Source organism: Gouania willdenowi, chromosome 14, assembly GCF_900634775.1.
Source record: "Gouania willdenowi chromosome 14, fGouWil2.1, whole genome shotgun sequence".
Classification (NCBI taxonomy): Eukaryota; Metazoa; Chordata; class Actinopteri; order Blenniiformes; family Gobiesocidae; genus Gouania; species Gouania willdenowi.
The window spans coordinates 26,597,440-26,603,420 of NC_041057.1; the positions used below are offsets into that span (position 1 = coordinate 26,597,440).

Sequence of the window (5,981 nt, forward strand, 5' to 3'; positions counted from 1 at the left end):
GCACACACACACACACACACACACACACACACACACACACACACACACACACACACACACACAGCAGGCCTAGACAGGAGGAGGACAGAGTGTAGGGACACAGAACATCAGAGGGTCAAATGTGCGAGAAAATGAGAGCAGACAGTGTTGACAAACAATGTTGCAACCTTGTGTGGGAACTGCTTCTTTTGTGTTTCTGCACCTGCTCTGTCTTGCGGGAACCTTTATTTTCTCACTCTATCTGCTACAAATTGGAGGTGGGACACTATAAATATAGCTTTGCCAGTGTGGTTTCTTATCACAACCAATCAAGATGGCCAAAAGTTACTCTGCGCAGAGGGCCCTGGAATTGATTTTAGAAGAGAGAGAAGTTTTTGATGATGATGATGTAGAGGGAGAGGATTCAGAAGAAGAGGTTTCAGAAGAAGAGGATCACATTTCTGAAAATTCAGAGTCTGACAGTGACTCTGAAGAAGATGATGAGATTGAGCATCAGCCAGTTCCGAAAAAACAGACGAGCCACAGGACCAGGCCGTCAGCAGCCATCACCAGGCCCAGAACAAGCCAGTCAGCATGGAGCAAGTGAGGAAATATGGATGTCAAAAAATTCTGAAATTGAATGGTCTTCTCGCCCAAGAAAAGAGCCACCCCGCAAGGCTGCCAATGTGATTAGGATGCAACCAGGGCCAACACGGATGACAGTTACTCACACACAGGACATCAAGTCTTCTTTTGAGCTTTTCATCACAGATTCCATCCAGGAAATTATTCTTGACTGCACTAATTTAGAAGAAAGATGTGTTTTTGGAGAGAGGTGGAAGGAAATGGACCAAACCCAATTACATGCTTACTTTGGAGTTCTCATCCTTGCTGGAGTTTTCAGGTCCAAAGGGGAATCCGCAGAATCCCTGTGGGATGCAGAAACTGGCAGAGAAATTTTCCGTGCAACAATGTCTCTGGAAAACTTTCACATCATTTCCAGGATTATCCGCTTTGACAACCGAGATGACAGACCAGCTCGACGGCAGAGAGACAAACTAGCTGCCATCAGGACAGTGTGGGACAAGTGGGTGCGCCGCCTCCCCCTGCTGTACAACCCTGGGCCAAATGTCACCATTGATGAACAGCTGATGCCATTTAGGGGCCACTGCCCCTTTCGGCAGTATATACCATCTAAACCTGCAAAGTATGGTATAAAGATCTGGGCTGCCTGTGATGCCACTTCCTCATATGCTTGGAACTTACAAGTCTACACAGGGAAACCTGATGGAGGACCCCCAGAGAAAAACCAAGGAATGAGAGTTGTCCTCGACATGTCTCAGGGACTCAGTGGACACAACATCACATGCGACAATTTTTTTACCTCGCACAAACTGGGACAGGAGCTCCGGAAGAGGAAGCTGACCATGGTGGGAACAATAAGGAAAAACAGGTCAGAGCTCCCACCTCAACTGCTGACTTCAAAGAAGAGGCCTGTCAAGTCTTCCAAGTTTGTTTACACATGCCTGGTATCCTATGTGCCAAAGAAAGGCAAGAATGTGGTACTCATGAGTACACTGCACGGGGATGGAAGAATCTGTGACCAGGAACATCACAAACCAGAGATCATCATGGATTATAATGCCACAAAAGGAGGGGTCGACAACATGGACAAGCTGGTGACGGCCTACAGCTGCAAACGGAGGTCTCTACGCTAGCCACTGGTAATATTCTTTGACATGTTGGACATCTCAGCGTACAATGCCTTTGTCATTTGGATGGCACTGAACCCAGAATGGAAACGAGTGAAGCTCCAGAAAAGACGGCTCTTTCTTGAGGATCTGGGAAAGGCATTGGTGAGACCACAAATCGAGACAAGAAAACATATCCCCAGAACCCCAGCCTCTACAGCCATGGTGACGAGGATTCAGGAGGAGAATGTTGGTGCCCTGTCCACCCAACCTACAGAACCACAATCTGCAGAGCCTGAAGTAAGTGTGTGATGCTGTTGCAGTACATGTCTGGCACTCATGTCTTGTGAGAGAGACAGAGAGACAGGTGTTAGTAAAATTCCTGATCTTTTATTATTCTAGGTTGTGAACACCAGCAACAAGAAGAAGCGGTGCGAAGTGTGCGGACCCAAGATGGACAGGAAAACACAATATACATGCATCAAGTGCAGAAAGTATATCTGCAACACACACACAGTAAAGCTCTGCCCCTCATGTGTTATATAGGCTAGTGGCTAAAGGCCATGTGTTCAATGGGGCTGATGTGTTGTCTTGTTTACTCTGTGTTCATGTGTTGAGCTTGTGTTGTGCACCTGAATGGGTTAAATTTCTAGTTCAAAGAAATAAAGTCAGTAGTTTTGAAAAACCTTGCTTCACTTGTAAATGTTTTCCACTCATATCTTGATTTTAATTGATTTTCTTTATTATGTTTTAAATAATAAGTTATAAATGTGACCTAACAAAGGTAAAGGGCAAATATTAACCATATATATTGTTTATACTGCTTGTAATTGGGATAAGGTAAACATCTGTTCAGTATTTTAACATAAAAGTGTTGATTGTGAGGCATTAAATGCCACAAAATGGAACGGGTCCATCAGACCCACAAACACTGGCTGAGTAACAACAATATGAACATCACACAAGGGTTAAGCTAAAAGTGCTACAGGAGCCCCGCTCATAATCATGCATTTTTTGATTTTCCCACTAGTGGCAATTGAGCCAAAACCAGGCGGTTTAGCTTTAAATGCAGCTCATTGTTTACAGGTAGTCATGGTAACGCATGCTAAAAGATGAAAGATGATCAGAATTAACCGCAGTGTGAGTTTTGCAGCAGGATCAACAACAGTGACAGCACTAAAGACTCTCAGATACGACTAAAGGAGGTTTAATATCCTTAAAACCAGCCCATAAACACTGACCAACAGAGGTCAGCAGTGACCAAGGTTTGTGACCAAAACTTTTTGTAATATTGTAAACTTTAATGATTAATTCAGGGATATTCCTGAAACAAGTTAGTAAATACTGCTGGACTTGTAATATTGCAAATATAGTTATTTATTCAGATAAATTCCTGAATCTAGTGAAAATTTAAATTTAAATATTGTTTCTTTTATAATATTGAAAATGTAGCTATAATCCATGTGAGTTCAGGTTTTTAGATTTAGATAAAAAATGTATCATTTAGATTTAGATTTAACTTTGAATTTAAATTTAACATTTATGTTAAAATTGAACAATTACTGTTATATTTATTTTTCTTGTGTACACATTTTTAACAATGACATAAAACATGCTATTTTACATTAATTTGTCTCTCAAATGAAAGAAAAATGAGCTAAATGTGGTGAAAGTGAGCTCAACGTTCAAAGTATGTCAGCTATGAAACAGTGACCAAGTTTTTACATTCAGCTCCACATAAAACTGACTAAAGACTAATGTGTTCTGACCTCATTGTTCTGGTTAAGAACCAAGCTGCAGCAAACTGGTATTTTTTGATGTATTTGTTTATGTTGATTTTTCCACTCTTTCATTTTCCATGCCAGTTTGAACATCTTCAGTTTCAAACCAGGAGACCGGTGTTGACGATGCCTAAAGCCAAAAGGTTTAAGGCGGACAGGTTGGGGATGTATCCGAAGGGTCATGTCCAGGGGTCCGGTCCTGCCCCCCTTGATGACTGCCTGACCAGCCTCGACTGGCTCCACAACTTTTCCATGATCATTGCAGACCCGGAGCGGCCCAGCAGCCCCGGGGGTCCCCTGTTCTCCAGGTACCAGGGTTGGGGTCAATTATAATTGTAATCGCGCAATTGATGATTAATTACAATTATGGCGTAATTCTAATTCTAATTGTAATATAACAAATCAGTTGCCATGTCGTAGTCACAATAACATTTTAACTGAGTTTAAATACTTGACATTGTAATTGTAATTGCCATAAAAATTCTAGACAAATTGTCAATTATAATTAAATGCAAACCTGAGGAACCATGTTACAGTTTTATGTTCAGTTCTACACATGTAGTTAACAATTATTAAAATTTGTTTCATTTCAAGCTTTCTCACATTTTATCTTGGGTTATACTGATACAAAAAAGCCTCAGACGCCCACAGCAAAAAATATTAAAACCTTTATTTTCATTGATTATGAAACTTATTTATTACATTCTCTGTAATTGTGATTAATTGTATATGAACTTTAGTAATTGAAGATGTCATTGTAATTGACTTTCTGAGGTTAACAATAATTGTAGTTTAATTGTGATTGGAAAAATGCTGGTTACTGTAATTGTAATTGAATTGTAATTTGAATATGGGTAATTGAAAACGTAAATCTAACCAAAAAATGTAATTGACCCCAACCCAGGTACCCTCGCATCCAGATGCAGCCCGTCCCTCTGGTGGAGGTGGACTACAAGACCAACCCCAATGTCAGACCACCTCATTCCTACACCTGTCTCATCTTCATGGCCATGCAGGCTAGCGAACAGCATGAAGTCACTTTGTCCACCATCTATAAGTGGATCAAAGAGAACTTCTGCTACTACAGACATGCAAAGCCCAGCTGGCAGGTAACCAACACCCTCTTTTATTAATTATGAGTATCCATTTCCCTTCATTTCTCATCACTTACTCATATTTGCTCAATGACTTTGTCATAAAATCTTGTTTTTATTGTTTTTATTGTTACAGAACTCTATTCGTCACTTCTTGTCCCTCAAGAAGTGTTTCAAAAACGTCCCTCGACAGAAGGACAAGTCCGGCAAGGGAAGAGTTTGGCAAATCGACCCAGAGCATTTAGACATGTTTGTCAACAGGATCTACAGACCCAGGGAACTTCTTCAGGGCTATCAGGGCACTGCAAACACTTCTTCTTTTATTGAAGGTGTGAGTCCTTAACAGATGCCCCTGTCGTCTACAGACAATAGAGGGACCACGAGGTCTACAGAGACGCCACTGGATTTTGACATTCTTGCAGCTGCGTGTAATGACATTGTTGGTGGTCATTGTAGCACCTTAGAGGATTTGGACACTGATGCTGTTAGGGTCCTGGAATGTGAGGTGGAGGGGATTCAGCAACCAACAGGAGAGCTGGCAAGGTGTTGGGGAGGAGGAGGAGGAGAAGATGTCATGAACCACCAGCTGTCCTACGGCCACATGGACCTGTGTGCCACCACCATGGATGACACAGTGAACCTAGCAGAGCTCCAAATGCCTCTGCAGTATCTCCATCAGCATCAGGACCAACAGCATTTGGTGAATCTGGATCAGTCCTTGATGTTATTCTCCGAGCAGTCAGGGGTAGGAGAGGTGCAGCCATGGGTGGAGGTCACAGTGGAGACAGAGACCGTACCCCCAACCCTGGATCAAGGGGCTTTCAGCATCCCACTCGCTCATAACCCCTCCCCCCAGGCCCACTCCCATCCCGTTGCTATGACAATAATGACAAAAACATGAAAGATAGGAACAATGATAAAATAACAGTTCAACAGCATGAACACTAAACCCTCGAGTCATTACAATATGTATATATGTTTTAAGTTTGTACTTCTTTTTTGATCTTCAATAATATTTTGTCCAGTAATTTCATTTGTCTTTTGAGATCAATTTTTGTGAACTTTGTTTATATATTAGTTTTCCTAATGTGTGCTAAATAAATAAATAAATAAATATATAAAATGAAATAACTGACATGGACATTTCTTCCATAACCTGCTTTGTTCCCTGGGACTGTAAATTATTATTTTTTTTTCACTTTTTCACTGAAAGTCAAGGATGATGACATCAAACCGACACAGCTCGCCCTAAAAAATGACACAATGAAGGACACGCTGCGTGAATATTTTGGGCTTAAATAATAGTGATGTGTTAGTCTAAATTCAAACAAAGATATTTCAGAAACTAGTAATACTTAATCAGAGATGAAAGTAACGGATTACAAGTACTCACGTTACTGTAATTGAGTTGCTTTTATGGGTGCTTGTACTTTTTT

At 41.1% G+C, this 5,981-nt stretch overlaps 1 pseudogene; it reads left to right on the plus strand.

The window, feature by feature from the left end:
- The first annotated feature begins 476 nt into the window (after nucleotides 1-476).
- Nucleotides 477-5,446, plus strand: LOC114475272 (uncharacterized; annotated as a pseudogene).
- Nucleotides 5,447-5,981: the final 535 nt, after the last annotated feature.